General features: G+C 50.3%; 1 long non-coding RNA gene across 1 annotated transcript; it reads right to left on the bottom strand.

Annotated features, from left to right (window-relative positions):
- Positions 1 to 16,852: 16,852 nt before the first annotated feature.
- LOC140003376 (uncharacterized) lies at positions 16,853 to 19,753 on the bottom strand. The gene is made up of 3 exons (XR_011811882.1): positions 19,532 to 19,753; positions 19,261 to 19,376; positions 16,853 to 17,136 (listed from the first exon to the last, which is right to left on the bottom strand). It is a non-coding gene; the product is annotated as an uncharacterized lncRNA (long non-coding RNA).
- Positions 19,754 to 19,914: the final 161 nt, after the last annotated feature.

The raw sequence follows: 19,914 nt of genomic DNA, 5'->3' as shown, positions 1-19,914 counted from the left end.
GTCCCTAAGTCACACAAGTAGATAGGTTGAAATACATCAAATGATTTCCTACCCTCGCACCTCCCCGCAAGTGGCGGCTGGAGCTGTCAGCCATGTTACACAGGCGAGCAGGAGAGGCAGTGGGGGCAGCCCCACTCCTCACATGTTTTTAGGACCCCTAACAGGTTAGGGGGAAGGACAGGACAACCCCAGCTACAAACACCAGCCCCTGCCATCAAAAGCCGTCTTTCAGAAGGAGCGATTTTGGCCACAAGTCACATCTTATGGTGCTCACCAGAGTGGTGCAGCACTGACTGGGTCCCTCAGCACACCAGGGAGGTTTGTGCTGTCACCACTTCACCCCGGATAATGAAGGCTTTCATCTCCAGGTTTGTCAACTTAGCACCTCCCCAGAACCAGGCCTCTTTTTTAGTATTAAAGAAAATAATGCATATTTATCAAACCTTGTCAGGCAGCAGGGAGGGGGAAACAGCTGGCAGCAGCCTCCCTCTCCCCATCTGACACGCGCTTGCCATTTTTCGCAGTTTCAACAGCTCTCCAGCTCTCATTCTTGTAATTACGATGAAAAACCTCACACCCGACCATAGTGCCTCGCAGCCAAGGCGCCAATGTGTTTCCACATAAAAGCTTCATTGCAGCCCCCCCCCCCCTTTTTTTTTTTTTGGAGTCTCTGCTTTATTCTCATCCTCTCTTACATCATTGTGTTCACATGGTCTTCAATTATTTACAAGCATACAAAACACTCCAGCCTGGTTTCTCAACTGGTATTAATCAGGGAAGTGCCAACTAAATCAGCAGAGCTACAAAGATTTGCTCCAGAGAAGAATCTGGCCTGCTGTCCCTGCAGACCCCTCCTCCCTTCCACAGCACACATGAGAAAGGAGAGGATAAAAAAAAAAAAAAAGTGTTTTCTTCTTTCCATTCCCCGACTTTGCCAGACACATGCAAGCATGCTAATGCCCACGGAGACCTGCTCCCCACCGCTGACCTACTTTTCATTCGTGTGCCTGCAGCACGCTTCTCGCCTCCTGCTGCAGCCCGCGGTGCTCGGAGCCGTCCTCACCTTGCCAAGGCCCCGCGGCAGCACCGGGAGCCCCACACGAGGCAGCCCCCCAGGCACTGGGGCAACATCCACCAGCTTTAGTGACAGGTAAGGGCTTTGGTTACGCAGGCAGCCCTCGGAGCTGGTGCAGCACCCTCAAGATGCTTTCTACTTCCAGGGAGGCCCAGGGACAGGCAGCTTCCCCCGACCGGTGGGCACGGCAGGCTGCCCACCATTTTAATTCAGCAAAGCCAATCAAGCCCCCAGGGCACAGGCCACAAGTCAGAAAGCAAGCACAGGATGTTCCTCTGGAGCTGGAGGACGATCACCAGCCAAGCAGGGCTGTTTCTTTCTAAGGACTCAGCCCCCACAGACACAGTGCCCACCTCAGCTTCTCACAAGACCAGCACAGCCAATCTTCCCCAACTCTATATCAGGACTTCATGATCATACAACGCAGAAACTGACTTTTGAAAGTCATTTTGTTATTTGCACCTTCGCTTAGGCACAGAAAGAGAACAAGTTCATGAAAGCATAATGTGAGTGTGGAGAGCCGGTCTGCTCTCCTGAGAGGATTTTCACATGCAGACTGGAGAACCACGTGTGAAACCTGGGGCTACCGGGCATCTCATTAGGAGACAGCGCTTAAACTTACTGCTATTTCCATCAGCAGTTCACAAACTGGGGCCACCGTGCTCAGAACCAGAAAGCCAGGGAAGCACAGCACAGAGACACCCAGCTGGGCTTCACTGCACCAAACCAGCTTACTCATCCTGATGTACCACCACAGCGAGGAGATGTCACAAGGCCTTCATCATGACTGGAATGATAATATCCATGATTCACACGGAAGACTTTTATACAAAGCACAGAGATAAAAATAAAATGAAGGGGAAAAACTTCAGAAACTGTTTCATTCCCCACAAGATGGATAAACCACGATGAATGTAAACAGCTCAACTTGACCCAAATATTTTTTCGTTGCTGAGTAACCCTGCAAAAATCTTATCTTACTAGCATCTGTGAAGATTAGGTAGAAGGAATTTTAAACAAACATTTGCTGTCCGTCGTCTTAAGGCATTTCAGCCTGGACACAAACTCTCAGGACTGCTACTTTTCAGCACCCCTAACACCTTTCAGGAGGGACCAAACAAACGAGGAGGGCAGGAAGCATCTGTAACGTTTCCAACACGTTAACATGCTGCTGACATGAAGGCTCACTGAAACGTTTGGTTTTACAGCTTCCCAAGCTCTCCTGAACCCTAAGACAAGGACGCAATCGCCTTACGAAGGCTCTGAGCAGGAAATACATGCTCAGGCCACAACTACAGCAGGAGGTGGGAGGAGGGGTAGGCACAGCAGATGGCTCTGAGCCATTTTGGGTGGCAGTAGGCACCCGGCGAGGGGCTCAGACTTTACAACCCACACTGGTTGCCATATGCTGCAGCAGTGGCTCAGCATCACGCAGGACCCAATTTAGAGCATCCTTCAGGGCTGCCAGTACCACGCTCCCCTCTTACTGCTCTCCATTACTACCACGCCTTTCATCTGAGCATTTTCTAGTGCCTTGCTGTCATATTTTCTGATTTTTCATGTGTTTTTATAGGTGGAGGGAGATCTGGTAGATCAGATGAGAGATTCAGCCATGAGGTTTTAGTCTCATTTGTGCTCTGGAGGTCAGGCCTGCTCGCTGCTTCCCTCTCTCCCAGCAGATAAGCACTATCTCAACAACACAGATGCCTTTAGAGATCACCTTGCCCACCACTAACCTGTGCAGTACTTCTGCTGTGTGTCCTGGAGCTGAAAGCACACAGCAAGGGAGGCTGTGCCTGTGACACAGGGAGCTCGGAGCAGGTGGGGTGAGAAGATCACAGCTCTGAACATGGCAGCCCTTCCAGCAACAACAGGCTTGGCTGAAATTCTCCTGAAGAAACCCAGGGAAACGAGAACAAGAAGGAGAAAATCCTGGAGGTAGCAGGATGGAGATTGGTCTGCTAACAGCAGGGCTCGGAGAGGAGGATGCCAGCAGCACCTGGCAGCAGGCTGCCCTGACAAGCTGCACAGGGGGCAGGGTGAAGGAACAGCATCACTGTGCTACCCTGTGTTTGTTATACTGCAGCCACAACACAGTCCCAGCGCTGTGGCATGATGCTGAGGGATGCTGCAGCTGTAAAATGGAGCACTGGGCCCAGTCCAGAGCAGGACAAAGTGAGGGTAAGAGAAAGGTCTGGCAGCATTACACACACAAATGGGCTTTCGCAGCTCTGGGCAGTGCATTCAGCCTCCTGCCAACCCTAGGAAGAAGGTCCTTCCATCCTGGGGGAGCAGAGCATCCCACCTCTGAGAGCACACTTTGGGACACAGAGCCATCAGAAAACTGCTCAAAACATTCAGTCAGTCACAGACACCCAGGCTGGACCTTCCACCTTGAAAGAACAGGTACACAGGGGCAGCTCAGACTCAGCTGGAAGGAGCAGGTTACCCTGAACCTGGTTTTACCCACTGGTTTAAATCCCAGCTACAGATAAAGCAATGAAAGCAATTTACTCTGTAAAGACCCCTGCAATATCAGGTTAGTAGAAATGCTGCAGCTCCTACCAGGGCACTGAGGAAGGGCAGTCATCCACACCTGTGCTAGGCAACTGCAGTTGCATTTCTTGGGTTCAAGGACAAACCGGGATATTTTTGACAGTGTGAAAGCAGCAGCCACTCAGTGTCAGTTATCCGAACCCAGCACGCTGTGCATATTCTGACTGGCCCGACTGCACACACAGCATTCACCGGTGCCCAGCCTCTCCATCCACAGCAGCTTCTGGCCCTGGCCTGTTTTGCTTTCCACCTCCCAGCATTTTAATCCTGATGCATCTCCTCGACAAGCACAACAGACACGGCCGGGGAGCTTCCTGGAGGAAGTAATTACAGAAATTGAGCTCACCCAAGCAATTGAAAAAGCTGAGATATATCTTGGAGCTCCAATTTTTCTTTCTACTACACTCAGGACCTGCATCAGACCAAAATGCACCATTGGCAACAGGCTTTGCTCTTCTCCAGCTGCTGCCTGGAACTCCACTAGAGCTGACAGCTTTACAGGGCTGGTCCACGAGCTCCAGCTCACCAAGGCTTTCCTGTTCAGGTTGGATCAACTGGTTTCATGATGGAAGTTAGAGGGGTTAGAGCCTAGGAGCACCTGGCCCCACGGTGGCATTTCCAGCCCTAGGAAGCAGGGGCTTCTGTCTGGTCACAGCCTGCTAAAGGCTCTGCTTCGCTCGCCCTATCTGGCGGCTACCACATCACAGCCAGCTCTGTAATCGCCCCAGCAGAGCAGATCTCAGCTGCAACTTAATCCGAACTTTGACTTCAGCTCTCACAGCTAGCTCAAATGAAAATGAAAAGCAAATGATAAAGAAAAATCCACAAAGTCAAGTAGGTGGTGAGGGGACCAGAAGCAGGGAATGCAACTGGAAAGAGCAAGGCCACAGCAGATCCAGCGGTGCAAGCATTAATTGCTTTTTAATTATTCCAGTGATTTTCTTCCCCAGAGGCTGGTAATTACAGGATTCCTGCCTGCCCTCCGGTGGCTAAGGAGGAGAGGAAAACGAAGAGCATGTCAGCAGAGCAAGTCCAGGAACCAGGTCTCCACAAAGGTCTGGTTTGCCCCCACGGATCTGAAGCTGCTGACATTTATTTTGAGCACCATGCAGCAAGACCACTGCAAGACACACACACAGCCACCTCCAGGGGAAATCAACCACCAGAGCCACCTTTATGGAAATGAGTTCAAGACTACTTTATACTGACCAGTACCTTAAGTTTCCAGCTGAATGAAGAGCAGGATTTGCTTCTGATCAGAAGCTGAAGAGTATAAACCAAACAAGGCAAGCCTAGATGTTTTGCCCTGAGTTTGGTTGCATTTCTGAAGCTCTAAAGAACAGAATCACCTTCCCTGCCATCCTGCTGCTCCCCATGCTCCAGATCCAGTCGATTCCAGCTCCGAGACAAGGGTCAGCCTGCTTCTCAGCACACCTCCAGCTATCAAACACCCTTACGACAACACTAGCTGTGCGCATCTCTGGGCTTTTTGTGACCTGAAGAAGCCCAGCTTGGTCAAACAGCCTGATGAGTATGGCAGATCTGACACTGGCTGTTTGGCTGCACAGCCACCACCAGGTACCACTCATCAGCTGTCATCTGACAGTGTTCCCATGCCCCCAGCCTCTCCCCACAACAGTCCGACACCAGCACCAGGCAGCAGGTTCAACCCCTTGAACCTTCAGCAGATCTCCTCCATGGCAATCTCACCCAGGAGCACGTGAGAATTGACAGACGCATGTCGTGAACAAGTAGAGAGACCATTGAGAGAAGCCTGTATTTAACTCTGGTTCAAATATATTCTCTTCCATCCACTCCAGATGCTACTCAGACACTTTGGAGAAGGATATTTAAAGATAGCATGATCAAAGTGAGAGGAGGAGGAGGGCGAGCGCAAGGGCACCAGAGTCCCATTAGTGGGAAATCAGAATTCAGCTACATCCCTTGCACAAGACAAAGGTGAGATAAGAGCTCTGCAAGGAAGACAACATGGGATCACAACAGCATTGACTTCCCGAACATCTGTAAGCAGAAAACATGCTCACTGCTTCCGTAAGGGAAAGGGCACAAACTCAGCAATTTTCTTCTGATCGGTGGATGGGAATTTGAAGCAGACTTTTCACAGCTCCAGTTATTTCTGAATTTTAAAAAGTCCAAGGAGCTTCTGCTCCCCACCAGCCCAAATACAAGGACCCAGACAATGGAATGGGATACGTAGTCAGGAGACCTGAGCACAGTTCACTGTACCATCCCCTGCTTTGCCTCATGACAAGGAAAAAGGTTTCCACCTGCACAGCATTCCCAAAGGGGCATCTCAGTGCTAGCACTGACGTCAGCAGCCCTACAATTTCAGATTACTGAGAGCGCAGAAGTGGTCTCACAACTGAGCCACGAGAGCCTCCTTCGGTGCCCATAACCCAAAAGCTGCAAAGCAGCAGCTTTCATCACCCTCAGAGCTCAGGGAGCTCTAAAAAAGAAACAGCCACCAAGGAGCTTGTGACTGAAACCAGGACATGCTTGTATCCACCTGTGAGGCAGCGCAGCTCGGCTCACACCCACAGCACGATACACCTTGCTTGGGATGGGGTAACAGCCCTGCTCCCGTTTCCTAAGGCAGGAGGGAACAGCACCAAGCCCTAACCCACAGCACAGGTGACTGATTCCCTCTGCCCCAGCTTTGGGGTCTGTATGCTGTACTGTTAGCCAGGTGCTGACCCTAGCCCCATGAAGATGTCGAACACTAATGATCCCAAAGCAGTCCCAGGAGTAAACACTTTTGGCCAAGCCTCCCGGTGGGCAGGAACTGGTGCTGACTCCACGATTTTTGCTGGCATCATCACTGCAGGAGACAGCTCACATCTTCACTGTGAGCTCACAGGACCAGAACCAGGGAAGTGGCATCTTGTCCTGCATTTGCACAGCCGAGCCTCTTAATGGGAGAACAGCATCATCCTTCCTAAAACAGAAGAGAAGGGGCACTAGAGAAGCACAAACAAGCTCACTCTCCACCTGGTGCAGCAGGCCAACATGCCAAGGGCTGCTGAACAGAGGGGTGGTGTGAAGAGCTGGGATGTGAGCTGTCAGTGCCTGCAGGGAGATACCCGGGCATGCCGCAAGCAAGGAGGGACTGAATCCCAGGCCACTGCGTGACAGGACCAGAGCTTCCAGGAGAATACCAAACAGCAAGTCCCCTGAAGCCTACAGCAGCACTGCAGCCATGACCACCATGCTGTGTAGCCACTAGGGTGTGACAAAGCCACATCGAGGGCATAGGGATAACCACCCCAGTGCCATTTTGGTGCTAAGAAGAAACAAACGGCTTGGGAACCAGGAGAGAGGTGCTTCACAAGGCGTTGTTGGCCATTGCCAGCATGATAGGAAGCTCGCGTTCCCCTCCACAGCGCCCTGTTCCCCAAGGACCCAAATCCAAGCCCTCCAGAGAAATCAATGGGATAACAAGGAGATGAGTTGCAGCCAATATGGGTTTGTCACGAGCAAATCACATCAAGCCAATTTATCTTCTTCCTATAACAGGGTAACAGGCTTTTGGCACGGAGAGCATGACCTGTCAAACATCTCAGCTGTAGGAAGGCTTTTCACACTGCTTTGCCTGCCACTCCCATAAGCTAGGGAAATACGGTCTGAAGAGAAACTATGTCAGGACAGGTCAGGTAGCCACATGCAGCGGGCTGATACCAGCAGCTTCCTCTAACACAAAGAAAGAGCCTGCTGATGAACAGGATTTTGTAGGAGTCTGTCATAGCCCAGCTCTGTTCGGGGTTTCACTACTGACCTGGATGATGAAGCAAAAAAAAAAAAAAAAACTTATTAAATTTGCAGGTGACATGAAGGTGGGAAGGACTTAAGGTACTTTCAGGAGACAGGATTAGACCGATGAGATCTTGATAGCTTGGAGGAATGGTCTGAATTTCATCCTATTTTCAGGCAGACACAAAGCCCAGTTTGTTCTCTCAAGCTGGAATAACCAGCTGCCCAAGAACAAGAAAAGATTTCAGGGACTCTTGCTTCACTAACCTTGCACATCAAGAGCTATTGATGCCACAAGTGGTCTGAATACCTCTTGTTCTTGACCTGATGAGAGCAGTGTCTAGGGTCCAAACAAAATATCAGCACATTGCGTTAGGCAGGGATGTACCCAGGGCATTTCTCCCCAAGCAGCCTGCAAACCGAATCAATACCAAGTTCAAAGGGTGCTGAACAGCATCAGGAGGACACGAATTCCCACCCCCGGGCTGCTGTTTATCTACTGCATCACTGTCACCTCATTGCAGCTGAGCTCTCTTCTGAGAGCTGCTTTCAGCAGGGAAGGTGTTCCTACGCCAGCAGCACATCACGTAACGATGACAGCCAAGCACATACTAGGTCTGAGTGCTGCGCACACCATACCCATTCGTGACGCTGTCCCAGCTGCCCAAAGCCCTGCCCATAGCCAGCTGATTCCCCTCTCCCCCACTACTTCTCTTGCTATTTTAACCTGTAGTCACTGCATGACCAGGACTTCTGGTCTCCAATCAACCTTGCCACTGGAAGCAAAACGAAGCACAAATGTCTTGCAAAAATAATGACCCAGAACTTCCAGACATGGTGCTTTCCAGAAAGCCACGGCCAAGCCCCTGCAATGAGCTGAATTTCTAGCCTGCAGGGAAGAGATACTTGCAGCCACCCTCCGCATAACCTCCGAGCTTTCCCCTCTGCTCTCAGCTGCTCTGACCAGGCATTTGGGTCATCTAAGAGGGAGCTGGGAACAAGACCTTGCAGCCCCAGGAACCCTGATGTTCCAGGTGAGTTCATTCACTGCCAGAATAAGAAAGCAGAGCTTCCAAGTAAGTGGCATTTGTTTTCCTCAGAAGAGCTGCTTTCAGCAGCCAATTGCAGGGAAGACTGAGAAGTGGCAATGGATTGATTTGGCTCCTGCAGAGGTGACTAATGGGAACACGATCCAACAGCAAAAGCAGAGGACTGGATGGCAGTCCCCCACAGCTGCCTTCATAGGAGGGCACTTCCCTCACACGTAACGAGGGAAGCCTTCACCACACTCCCTGTGTGAGCATCTCGTGGGGTATGACGCATTTACCACACTCTCCAAGAACCCTGAATGGGAAGCAGATGCTTGAAAGGGAAGGAGGAGAGGCAGGCTGGAAAGGCGTCAGCGTTGCACTTCAGGTTGAGAAGCATCTAGTCATCTGGCAAAACTCCCGTCACTGCTGAGGATGTGAGCAATGGGTATTGACAAGGCAGATTGCACAGAGCATCACCCAGACCACGGGCTTTTAGCACCCCGTGGAGCATGATTGAGTACAGTCTTGTCCCTCCAGAATAAAGTCAGAAATAAAGCATCGCAGTTGAAATTAGTGTGACTCAGGGTCACCCCAGATCAGCTCTCCTCATTGCAAAGGCTAAGGCAGTCCACGCATCAGGAACTTGACCAATTTTAAAGACGGGTCACAGGAAAAGACAAAGCAAATAGATGAACTGGCTTCTATTTATTAGCCACCACAAAAGACTGGAGCAAGATCAAGCCATAAAACCAAGGCATTAGCACCTCTGTGATCAGCATAGATCCATGAGGATCTGCCATCTCTTACCAGTACTTACTGTGGTTTCCCTCCTGAAGGATGGGCTGATGCATGTCCCTGTGCACACACCCTGCAGGCTAAGGAGACTCACAGCATCGGACAGCCTCGTATCATTCAAGTGAGGCTCTGCAGCCTGCCACTGCATTTCCTCCATCAGGAGAGTTTGATCATTACTACTGCACACATAACAGTACCAGTAAGACCGTGAAGTTTGAAACAGGATTGCCATCACTTCTGTCAGCCACACGGATGCCCATGCCAAAAGGGTGTCCTAGATCTTAGTCAAGATCAGCTCACAGGTAACAGACCACAGTGGAGGCTGATCACAAGTCATAAGCTAAGTAAATTCACCACAAAAATTGCATTTTGAGTGCTGGAAGCCAGCAGTTCGTGATGCTATTGGCACGGTCAGTTCAGTCCTTAGCTTATGCATCCCGTGTTGCCTTTAAGCTACCATGTCAGAGAACCTGTGATCAACACTTTCTGTTAAGGCCAGGATCTCAGATCACCCCAGCCTGCGAGCAGCAGTACCTCAGTTTTTCACGCCTTTCGTCAGCTCCCAGCTTGACTGCAGCAATATGACAGGCCTTACCTTGAAGCCTGCAGCATGCTCCAGCTGAGACACTCTCTGCATTCCTGAGCGCTCAGTAATCCTATTAGCACCACCACAGCAGGCTCCTGATGGAGAGAGCCAGCAGAAAGCAGGCTCCAGGCCTTGGCCCTCATTTCCCCATAGCCTCAGTGGCAGAGCCAAGGCTGCCCTCCAGGATGGAGCGCTGGCCACGGCACACTCGATCATCACGGAGCACCACCGTGCCTCACACAAGGGCTCTCATCCACACACAGCAGCCAGCCTCCTCAGTCCCCTTGTTGCACACAAGTTCTCAAACATTTCCTGGTGCAAACAGCTGGGCATCTTAGGGCAACCTAATCCGACAGAAATACACCATGTCGTGGACGTGAAGGAATTATCTTGGAACATGGCACTCCGCTGCAGGCACTTAGTGCCCAGGAAGACACTGAATTATCCAAACCCTAGCAGATGCAGACGCAGTCACTGTAATGCATGACTCAAATATGCTCAGCTATACACCCTGAGAGCATGGGAAGCTGTCTGCAGCCTACACAAACAGTGGAGAGCTTACATGCTCTTGGTCAGCCTGTTCATCCATCTCAAATTAGCATGGAAGTTGTTCAACTTATTTGGAACAGGACAAATATTAGAGATGTGAGCAGGAGAGGTGGGCTCTCCTGTTCAAGCAGTGACTGTCGTGGCATAAAGTGACAGAATAGAGGATCGTGTTTGTGCCTCTGCTGAGATCACACAATTCCCCTATGGCTTAGCTTCCTCATCTGTAAAGACAAGGATAACTCTGCTCACCTATCAATTGGTAGTTGCATCCGCCAAGAAGATAAAGGTCTGGTCCCACGAGGTTCTGATTCACTCTGCCGAAGGTGCTGTACTCTTTAAAAAAATAAAAAGACAAGTTAATAGGAATTCTGGTAAAGATCAATCCACCTTGTTCGGATGTGCTGGAAGAGATGACATGCAAAGAAAGGCAGCCTCAATGTCTCATCTTGCAGATTCCCAAACATCACTGTAGGCCTTTTCCTTACCTGCCTCTACCAATTTGCACCACGAGCTGGATTGCTTTATCATGTTCTCTCCAAGGCTCCTCCACATGCTCCAAGCTCATCCCAGACTACCTAAACACCAGTTGTTGAAGGCAGAGCACCATTAGCACTGCAGTGCTGTTACTGCTGCTGCCTGGGCTAGAATTAATGCAGCTCAGACAGCACACTGAAAATATTGACTTTCCAGCTAATCAAACCAAATTCCATGAAAGCTACAACTTCAAACCTCAAAAAAAAAATTCAATGATTCATAAATATTTGAAAGTGCCAGACTGATTGCATCTGGATTGTGAGAGCAGAGGGGCTGAGGTCAGGATGAGAAAGAGACGGACCAGACAGCTGCTTAGACCTTGATGTCATGCATCACCAGGACTGCACAGCCCTCAGCCAGAGGATGACAACTATATCCCAGAGCTATGGTGTAGCCCTACTAGTTTTGAAGCACCCAGCCTGCAGGCAGGATGCACCATGCCAGCTGCTAGGACCGCGGAGATTAGAAGCCAAAGAACAGATGTGGTTGCTCAGTTTCTGACTCTGGAACACAAATCGGCCAGAGGGATTTGTGAGATGCCTGCTTTCCCTCTCAAGTCCCCAGCCTCATCAGTAAGGTTAGCGTGACAAAACGGGGGAAGAAATCCTGAAGAAAAATGGTGACTTGGAATTGAAGTTTTCCATGAAACGCCTCCCTCCTGCCACAGCCAGCTGCCATCCCCACCTCCTCCACAGATACCCCATGGCCCAGCCAGGTGGGTCACTCAGCCCCCAGAAAACTTCAGCTGGCCTCCTGGGAAAGCAGCAGTGTTAGCCTGACCTCGCCACCAGCCAAGTCCTCTCATCTTCTTGTTATCTAGCCAGCCAAAGGCAATTTCATTTTTCCAAACGTTTCCAACAACAACAAAATCCAGGCAAACATGCAACATGCAGCAAGTCAAGATCTATTTTTATATTTCACACCAGAGAGAAATTCCAACTTTTTTACACATAGAAGAAAATTCAACGGCTGTCTAATTCCAATTTAGACGAGAGGACTCTTATCTTGTTTTCTTCTGAACTTTAGTTGAGATGCAGTCTTTGCTGCAGAAAGCAGTTTGCAAACCCATTTCAGGCTGCCCTTGTCCTCCAAGTCTCTGTAGCCACATTTGTATGCAAGAGAACACGGAGAGAACCTAACACAGAGTCCTCACTTGTGAAACCGTATATTCATCTCGAAGTCAAGAGGAGAAACAAATCTTACCCTGAAACACAACACTCTCATTAGCAGCTCATGTGAGGCCAGAGTCCCAGATGAACCGCACTCCTGCAAGGGCAGTGCAGATGAGCATCAGATAAGGATTGAGGTAGGCAAGCATAGAAAAAAAGGTCTAGAGGCAGAAGTTAATTCTTAACTTGGGCAAAAGGGGAGCTACCAACCCTGGCAGGCAAACCAGCAGTGTGCCAGAGCAGCATGTGGCGCCCCATGAACTCCAGGGGAAGAGAACAGGAGATTTATGGAGAGAAGGGTGTTCCTAAATCAGTTCACTGTAATGGCAACCCCAACCTCCAAAATTATTTCCAACTCTCCCAAAACAACGTGCGAATGCATTAAACATTATCTGCGTGGGACTGAAGCTAAAAGCCATGTTTTCAAGCTCCTTCCTAGGACATAACACTGGAGATGGGGCCCCCAGAAAGCAGCAGTTCCACATGCATGGCATTGTGCTGAGCCTCATCTCCTACAACCGTGCCTCACGCTGCCAGGCCAGGAAGCACAAATGCTGACTGAAGTGCTCCCACGGTGTCAGCATCCAGCGCCTCTCCTCTGTAATCCCTCCCCGTAATCCTGTAGGCTAACACGGCGCAGCTCCACGCATCTCCCTCGGTGGGAGATGAACAGGGCTGACGGGGTGGCTGGGGGAGCACACACACAACCCCCAAAGCCTGGCTCCTACTAGAAGGAAATCTAAGCAGCCTTTTCCTCCTCACCACTGAAAAACTGGGGCCTTCATACGACACTGATTCTAGATACAGGACTGGAAAACATCCCTTGCCCATAAGCTTCCTGGAGCGAGCCCTGCCACCTTCCACACCGCAGTAAGTATTCCTGTCACACTATTCATGCTTCAGCACTGCTGGCTCCTCCCCAAGCATCTCAGAATAAAGTCTCACCCCCTATGTATTTAAATACAAGATTTTCCCACTTTAACAGAATGATCACTTGAAGCAATTTAGTGCGGTAATTGAGACTCACAATGCCCTGCATTTTAGTCAGCGTAGATGGCCCGTACACCCACTTAGCCCTCAGTGCTGATGTCAGGAGCACGAGGCAGGGCTGCATTTCGGGTCTGGGTGTTCACAGTGCCAGCACACGGGGTTCCTACGTCACAGCCAAGCACCTCCACACCACAGTCAGCAAAGCAGCAAGCACACAGAGGCTGCTCCAACCTCCCCACCTGTGTAAGGTGTTTCTCCAGCCCTGCTGCCTGCACACACACTGTTTCTTGTCATCTTCCACATCCCCGCTCCCAAGGGTGCAATTGTTTCTCCCCAGCAAAGAGAAGCCAGGCTGAAACTTGGACTTCAGTTTAAGTAAAAGCCACTAAAAAGTGGTACTTGGAGCCTGCTCATGTAAATCAACGGCACGCTAGAGTAGATGTACCAAATATCCCCCAAAGTGCATGTGTCAGTGTATTTCTTTCTTCAGAGATCATTAACAGCTCATGACCCAGGTCAGGAGTCAAGACTTGAGACTTCACCGCCGATACAAGGGAAAGCCTCTGCAGTCAGCCAGGGCACAACGCGCCCAGCTAATAGACTCACAGGCACTCCATTCCTAGACCTCATCCATCCCCTATTTTATAAATAATAAGTTGCCATCCCAGAGCTGCTCTCTAGGAAGCACTTTCCAAGCCTTCCCCATCCTCACAGAGCATAAACACAGATGAGAGAACCGAAACGCAGCAGATTAAAATCAGCGCAACTGAAATCAGCTTCAAAGCCAGAGGAGAATCAAAGCGCGAGGCCCAAATCTTTGGGAAGAACAAAGGTTTTCGTGTGGGCAGAGCGTGGCCGGCCCCCCCAGCTGCCACCAGGCAGGGCACGCAGTCACCATAGAGACAACACAGGCACCGCGCTCGGTCCCGCGCCGCAGCCTCCAGCTCCTCCGAGGCTCCGGAGCAGATGGCACGCTGCGAGCGAGGGGAAGGAGGGACTGGTGAAATGCTGCATGTAAATAAGGCTGCTAAACACTCCTGTTGTGACTCGGCAGCAGCCTGGGAAGGCTATTAAGGGGCTGCTGCAGGCAAACGGTTAGCCAGCAGTAATGAGCAGGCTACGAGTGACTGATTCCATGTCAAGGTTGGGCGGTATCGATCAGAGATGTACGGCTGCAGCCCTGCCACTTCACAAGAGATGCGAGCTGATGGATTGCCTGTAAGGCCCACGTCAGCAGAGAAAGGCACGGGAGCACAGCGTCCCCAGAGACCAGGACAGCACTGTGACTTTGGGAAGGAGCCATCCCGAGGCTCAAACATCTGCCTGCTTCCAGAAGCAGATGAAGGCGTTCCTTTTGGTGCTGTCCTCAAGAGCATCTTTTTGTCACTAATTTCTGCCTGGGTCCACAAGCAGAAAACCGGGATAATGCTTCTCCAAAGGATGTACATGACATGACATTACATCACACTACAGCTGGCATAACCCCACTGGGGATTCCTCCCCACCGAGGAGGGAAGGTGAGCAGACACATGAATATCACCAGGTTTTGACACGGTAAAGGCCACAGCACTGCAGCTTAGCCTGTCGCATCGCAACATGGAACAACAAGCAGGTGTTTTTCCAGGGGCTTCATCTTCTGCTTACCAGAGTTGGAGGGTGTCTGGGGCTTTTTCTTCATCTGAAGAAATTCCCTCCCTTAAAATCATCTCTTGCCTTTTGGTACAGCTACAGCAGCACGGCAGTGTCCAAGGAGAGAGGGGCAGGACCAACATTGCTTTGATCCCAGCAGGACCTTGACAGTTGAGGGCTGCAAATGGCAGCCTAACACTGGGGAGATACCATACCTCCTGGTGCTACCCAGGGCACCACGTCCCAGCTCAGCGTGCAGGCCTGGGGACGAAGTGAAGGATCTGCCAGGATCAGGCAGGAGAGCAGCCAGCAGCAGCTCTGGATTTCTCTGGGTCTCCCATACCACTGCGCTCTTCCATCCCTCCTTGACTCACACCCTCACGCAGCCTGAAAAGACTAGCAATAGTCACAGCTCAAACTCTATTTAAAGGATGCCTTGAGGAATTGAAGTTAATTTTAAAACTAACTGACCTAAGCTCTCTGCTGTACTACCTCAGGAAGAGACTGGAAGGGTGGGGGCACTGCTAATGCGTGTCTAGAGAGCATGTGTTTTACCTCCCAGCTCTTATTTCTCATTATTAATGTCAAGGTTTTTTTAACAAAATTTGTCTTGGTCAATTAACTCAGACAGGGCTGCTTGTAACATTCCAAATAAAGCCAGCCACATCCTGCGCTCAGAAAGATGAGCGAGCACGGCTCAGGAAACAAGGGAAGGACAAGGGCAAGGCATGACTCACCTCCACCCCGCAGCCCCGACAGCGCCCCGGCCAGGAGCCTGCCGAGGACACCGAGGCGCTGGCAGGCTCCCACTTTCCCCCGTAAGAGCTCTTCACTCTCCAACAAACGAAGGCTAATAACTGCTTGTGACAGAGAAGATGAAAAGCCTGTTTTGGAGAATATTTGCTTGATAGATTTATCACAATAAAAGCATGCTACAAATCACAAAGCTGGTGATAGTACTACTGCAGATTAAAAATAGAAAGAGGGGTCCCCTTCTCATGGAAGATGTCACTTGCACATCAAATTATCTCCTGCTCTAATTTTTATCCAATTCAGCCAGAGTGTGCTGCAATTTAAGGTAGTCAGATGTACCATGGCCATCAGGGGCTATCCAGCGCCCCTGCTTTCAGATAAGAAATGCATCATGGATTTGGGGACAATACACATTTTTACTAGTTATCCATGTTCTGCAGTGGGTCACACTGTGTAGTTTCTTTTCCTTGACTGCATGGCCACTGCTGCTGAATGGGAAGATGGTGACCACTGGCACCCAAGAACCATGCAGGCACACCGTACAAACCCTTTACCACCAAACAAGTCCAATTCCTTCTCAAAAGGGCTTCGAGCTGGCCCCAGCTAAAAAAATAAAAATAAATCTTTTCCTGTATCAAAGCATCCAAGTGTCAGTCTAAAGTATTTCAAATCCAAGAGAAAGGATTAGTTCCAGGGAAATTTGGTCAAAAAAAGTCATTTAAAACTGCTTTGTACATCTGAAATGAAGTATTGAATATTAAAATTTTACCTCAGCTGAAAACACTTTACCAAATTCAGCTCAAATTTGGGGTGCTCACAGAAGCTGCACTTCCACATAGATAGAAGTGGTTGTACAAGTAGGCAGGCAGGATTTCTGAAAGCCGTCATCTGAACTCACCCCTTTTTCTGAGCAACACATTCACAAGCACGTTTTTTTGCCACAGGAATTACAGCACATGTCATTTCCAACAAGGACATGCACGGGGCTCACATCTCGCGTCTGAAACACGGACGGAGCAGGCACAAACCAACCAGCGGGTGCCTGCAGCAAGCGCTGCCTCCAGCCTCCCCGCAGGCCTCCCTCAGCAAATTACCTGCTAATTGTGAGCCTGCCCAGGCTGCGTGGGCACGGCAGGCCTCGCTGCAGACTGTCACCTGGACTGCCAGATGCAGACGGACCAGGAGAGGGAGGACTCCAGCAAGTACCAGCTCAGAGCTGGCTCGCAGTGGGTACCAGTGGAGAGGAAGCCCCAGAGTTGTGGGGCTTGGTGTGGAGCACGCTGCTTTTGGCAAGGCAAAATCTGCTACAAGTCCCCCCACAACCACCTCTTTTCATCACAGCCTCTCACACTGGTTCACCACACTCCAGCACACTGTTTGGAGCTGCTTTTCAGCCAGTAAATTCAGTGGCAAAACATCACCTCACAGGCCTCATGCCTGCCCGGGCCTTCTTCAGGTAGAGCACCGCTGACACCCATCCCTGCGCAGAGCGCTTCAGCACAAGCTCTCTGCTGACGGGTTGCTGACCCCAGCAGTGTTTCAGCTGATGAAATGAGGCCTTGTTCGGCTTGGTGCTGCTCGTTTCCGTGCACAGACTTATGTGGGAGCACCGTGGCTGACTCCTGGTGCTTCCCCCTGCTCCAGCGAGCCTCGCCAGCACCAGCCCTCCGCAGCCAGGGCCACCTGTGGGATGCTTTCCTCCTGCCAAGAACAAACGCATTCATTCACAAATGAATCAGCGAAACACATCAGTAAGAGGGCTTCATCCCCTTATCTGCACCAGAAGCACATGAAAAACCGTCGCTAACAACAAATAAATGCCAGTCTCTGACCTCAGAGCAGAGATTATTCCCTTCATTTACAATACAAACTAGAAAGAAAAAAGCTAGAATTATTTCTACTGATTCTCAGAGCCTTAACTGGTTGTTTGCCATTTGTTCCAAGATGAGGGAATCACACGGCGATGGCAGCTCAGGGGCTGGGCTGTTCACCACCACTATGCACCCCTGGAAGGTCAGTTAAGAAACACCTGAAGAAAGCCAGGCTGTGTCCATCCAGCAGCCCAAAGCAGTGAAGCTTCACGATAATATTTCAGCAGCACATCCTGTTTTGGGCTGCCCCAGGCAGGCAGCTCATGGCAACAAACCAGCCACCACACTGCCCACAGGACTCGGGGCACAGCACCTCGTCCTGCGGGGCCCAGGGGCAGTGGGTGAGCACCCACCCCAGCAGCACAGAGCATCTCCAGCTCCTGGGTGGGCACGGGTGGCTGCACGCTGATGTCAAGTGCTGCAGATCGGAAGCAGGATCAATACCGCACTCTGCTGCGAAACCAGCTCCACGCTGAGGTCACCGAATTGACGCTGACTAGAAGCAGAAGTAAACCTGACCCCATCGATTTTCATTTTCCAAGCAAAGGCAGGGAGTCAGGAGGAGACCAGCAGTGCCAAGACCAAAAGACTAATTTGGTGGGAGGGTTAGTAATTATTTTACATTTAATATCCATGTTCTTGATCCCACAGAGATTTAGGGCTTTTCTGGGCCCACATGCTTGAGCAAAGTTGCGCCTGCATTTAAATGACTGTGGGATCCAAGCCCAAGTTGTTACTATGTACTAGGTAAGCAAATTTGCTTAATAGGATTTTTAATTTGCCATTAGCCCTTTAAAATGTATTTGTTCTCTGCTAAATAGTAATAAATTAGCCTAACAGCAGCCATTTGTATATCTTTAGCATCTTGGAGGCATCTCAATATGTTTTCCCAACCACAGCAGTCCAATAAGGCTAAATCAACTGACATGGAGAGATCTAGCAGGACCCGGTTAGAAGATGGGGTCTTTACTGTAGCAAGCTAGAATTGTTCACTAACACACTGAAAAATGTATTTTTAATTCCAAGTGGGAGGGGACAGGCATAGGAGCTCCGCAGGAAGAGTTTAAACTGCTGATAGGAAGAAATCTTGCAGCAGATTTTTCTACCCTGCCCACCTACCCCCTCTCCCCCAGCATCACACCCCAGGAAACTGAGAAACACAGAGCCAGTCTAATCCTTGTGGTTTCAACAGCCAAGGACCAGTCCTGGAGAAACCTCTGTTTCACTCTGTTCTCAATAGGGACTGCAAGCAGCTTAGCCTGAGGCTTGCCTGCTGCCCAGAGCTCCTGCCCAACTCTTGTTCTCTTCCCCAAACCCAGAAGGGTGTTAGCCCCTGAAAAGGGGCTGAAGAGACGACAGAGTGACCAGGCAGGCATTGCAGAACCACGGCTCTGAACTATCTGGGGGCTTGCAACTCCTCTCTACCACATCCCAGAGCACATATCACAACCCCGTGCACTCCCCACGCAGAGCAGCACTGCTCCTCCCACTGCAATCACAGGCAGGGGATGAAGAACAGCAGTGCCCAGAGAGGCAGAGGGGCTTGGCAGGGGTGACACAGGGATCCAAGCTCCCTCTCCCTCAAATAGCCACATCCCACTCCCATCGCTCTCCCCACTCCCTCCACCAAACCGAGCTATTCAGTCAAGTGTGGCTGGGTGGTAATGAAGCACTTGGTGGAAATAGATTTTTTGTTCCGCCTGACCGTGGAATGCTGGAGACAGGGGTCATTAGCTATGCATCACGAGCAGGCAGCCGTTGCCTCATTAGCAAGCCACTCGTCTACTCCATCCACCTATATTATTGGTTCAAAAGAGTGTGTCCGGCCATTATTGCCCTCACTAGAAGCTCAGCCTAATTGGCTTAGGAGAAATACAGGTTAAGAGCATGAAGAGCTCTGCAGCTAACACGGTTTTGCCAAGTCATGATTTTATGAGATCAGGGAATTGCCTACCCTCAGGTCCTGGAGTCTTCAGCACCGCACTTAACCTGCCTTTCCAAATCAACCAAAGAAGATGGGTTGCTTCTGATCCTCACAGTTATAGGGTGAAATAGCTGATCCTCAAAAGGCTGCCAGTCAGACAGAACAAGATTATACTTTATTTTTTCCCCTTTTAACTCCTGAGTTGCATAATTTGGAGGCCATTATCCACAAAATATTTCATAAGGCAAGCACCACAAGCAAAACAGGCACACTACACTCAAACACATCCAACAAAAACTACCTCCAGTTGGTGATGTTTCCCTTCCAATTCACCCTTGACTTAAGCAGCTGTTTGAAGGCCTTCTTAAGCTTCTGTAGAGGCTTTTCTCTCTGAAGCTGAATCAGCACACCAGAACTGCTCCCCCAAACTTCCCTGCACACACTACCTCCTCCCCATGCAGCCTCAGTGAGATTTATCACCTCTCTCAGCAGTTTCAGGTGCTGCGACCCCTCACATCAGCTTTCCTCACTACCCCCATCCTTGCCAGTACCACCTGCTTGCAATTACCCCAGGGCTGAGCAAGGTTAATTAGAGGTGAGCTCCCCCACACCCTATTTTGATACCACCTGGAACTTGTCCCCAGAGATAGGGATAATGGCAGCTGCCCTCATATTCAATTATTT

Source organism: Anas platyrhynchos, chromosome 11, assembly GCF_047663525.1.
Source record: "Anas platyrhynchos isolate ZD024472 breed Pekin duck chromosome 11, IASCAAS_PekinDuck_T2T, whole genome shotgun sequence".
In the NCBI taxonomy this organism is placed as follows: domain Eukaryota; kingdom Metazoa; phylum Chordata; class Aves; order Anseriformes; family Anatidae; genus Anas; species Anas platyrhynchos.
This window is presented reverse-complemented; position numbering and strand designations above follow the sequence as displayed.